Source organism: Triticum dicoccoides, chromosome 2A (assembly GCF_002162155.2).
Source record: "Triticum dicoccoides isolate Atlit2015 ecotype Zavitan chromosome 2A, WEW_v2.0, whole genome shotgun sequence".
Taxonomy (NCBI): domain Eukaryota; kingdom Viridiplantae; phylum Streptophyta; class Magnoliopsida; order Poales; family Poaceae; genus Triticum; species Triticum dicoccoides.
Genome location: NC_041382.1, coordinates 731,758,331 through 731,761,034, shown reverse-complemented (window position 1 = coordinate 731,761,034; position 2,704 = coordinate 731,758,331).

Here is a 2,704-nt window from a genome sequence, read left to right as displayed (position 1 = left end):
GCGTACATGTCCTGCTCTGGCTGATGGGTATACACCTCCGACTGGGATTCATCCACTGGTATGTCCTCGAAGCCGCCTCCGCTTCCATCGTGAATCATCTCCATCATCTCTTTGTCCGCGTCATCAGACGCACTCGCACCCGGTTGAGACAAACCGGTGAAAAGAGAGTGGGCACCCAGTTGATTCACGCCCGCCGCCCGTGACCGGACAAGCTGCAACGATGACGAGTCAACATAATGGAGTGGCGCCGTGTTGAGGTCGACGCAATACATCACATACCCGACGGCGGAGGCCAGGTGTAATGTTGACGACCGAGCTACTTGGAGGCGTAGAAGTAGCACAACGTGTGCGTGGACAGCGTCGGTGGCGTCCCCCATCCATGCCCAACACCCTTCTTTTTACTGGCTGTCGCCTCCTCTTGCTCTGTTGCCTTCCTTTTGAGGCCGCGGGTTTGCCGTGTCACTGAGTTGATCTTGCAGGCGGTCACCTTGGTGAATCCTTCGCCTCCGGCAGCTCTTCGTATGGGTCCTTGCGGCGGTGAAACGCGAAAAGCACGGAGTTGGGACGGAGGACGCTGGCGATCGAAATGGGGAGGGTGAAGAAAGCGCGGGCTTTGGCGCAAAAACAGTGCGGACCGTTCCAAATGTGTGGACTCTGCCTTGGTTTTTGGTGGGCAAGGGATGTTATAGTCCTATATGGCGGAGGTCCAGACTCCCGCAAAACCCCTTGATTTGCATTTGGTTTGTGAAAAAACAGATGCGTCCGTGGACAAATATAGATCCATATTGAATGACAAAGTATGCTGTACAACTTGATCCACACACTTATGGACTATTTAAGGGTCCAGGTTGAAGATGCCTTTAACGTTGAACATATGTGAAGTTGGAGAACGCACAAAATATCTGCCTGAAAGGAAACACCCAGCGGATTGGTTAACCTTGAACATACGTGAGGTTGAAGAACACAAAATATCTGTAGTGCGCAATCCCCAATTGCCCATCGTTGGGTTTCATCACCTTAGCTTTCGTAGCACGCCGATGACACGTGACTATCACTACGCTGTTTTCGTACATGTACATGCGATCAAGCCCGTGCAATCAACTTGTGTCGAGGACAAAGAAAACTTTTCAATGCATCTATTTGTCCACCCCTACCCCTACCCCCTAGACACTAACTAAAGTAGGCATGAGTCATTTTCTTTGTACTTACGCCGTTTCAAAATAATTGAAATTCTAGGATTTTTCTAAGTTAAACTTTATTAAAGTCCATTTAAAAAAAATATCACCATAATTTATTTCATTATTAGATTTATTATATATTTGATATTGTATAGTTGTTTACAAATGTTCTATATAGATAAGATCAAAATTAAAAATGATTGACTTAGGAAAATCCTGAACTTAAATTATTTTGGAATGAAGGGAGTAATGTTTATCCCTTGATTGCATATTTGCTCGTGGGCTCTTCTCTGTCGTTGTTTTCAAGTTTTTGCTGGGACCGCTTGCAGTGTGAGATCAATCGAAAGCTGTGGGCATGGTTGAACAGCTTACATTTTCATGCGTGTGGACATCCGTCACTAACTTCGGCCTAGTTAACATGATTGGACCCTCAAAAAAAGTTAACATGTCTGGTTTGGCCTAAGCAACCCTCATTCAGTGCCGTAGTCAGGATTGTGCCAAGCCCCGAGCAAGTCCCAGGTCAAATACTAGCTACAGTGCTAAATAGTGTTCAAACCGCTACAGTAACCAAAGTAATAGTATAGCCTCACGACCCAGGCCATGGCCCTAGCTGCCTTGGGCTTGTCTACTCCCCTGCCCTCACTCACGGCAAGAGGGAATATATTTTGTATACTGTCGTGAAAGTACCTTCAATAGCGAGCACAACAATCATGGACCTCACACGCACCGTCCATACCGTCCGTCAACCTTTCGGCCCAGAACACCACATATGAGTAATTAAGAGGTGTAGACTAAGATAATAGTAGTAAAAGATACTCCACTTACTCATTCATTTGACCCTTTAAAACACTAGGAGAGCCTTTAAAACAGCCACCCTTTAAAAGAAATTATACCAATATAAAGGGTAGGGAACGAAAACCACACTCTAACAAATTCCCTCTGCTAATCACCCCGTGCTCGTGTACACGGGAGCCGCACCGCCCGCTAGTTTGGCCTGACGGTGAACAGGAGTTCCTCTCTCATTCCTCAACCTGCCAATGTCATCCCACCTCGTCGTGCGCCCCGTCCCACCTCCCGCGAATCCAATGATGAATTGATTGGGACTATCCCATGGAGTCCTAGAGCTCTAGGGGCGTATTTGGTTGCCTGCATATGGCTCAGCCTGGCCCGTGCGGGAAAGATTGAGCCCATTTGGTAGCCTGCGTTCACTGTGCAAGCCCAAGGGAAACGCTTGAATCGGCAGTAACTCGCGAGTCTGGCTCAGGCGAGGCAGGGGAGGGTGACGCGCTTCTCCCCTCGTGCGAGCAGGGAGATGGCGCGAGCTCTCCCGCGTCGTCGAAAAATCGACGGGAGGATTACGGCTCATCTCCCGCCGAGTCCACCCCTATTTAGCCCCTCCCTCACCGCCCCAACTCCCGCCATCATTCTCCCTTCGTTCGAGCTTTCCCGCCGCCGCGCATCGGCACCGACGAGCAGGTAAGCGTCGCATCTTCTTCGGCCGGTGGTCCACGGCGCCGGCACTCCTT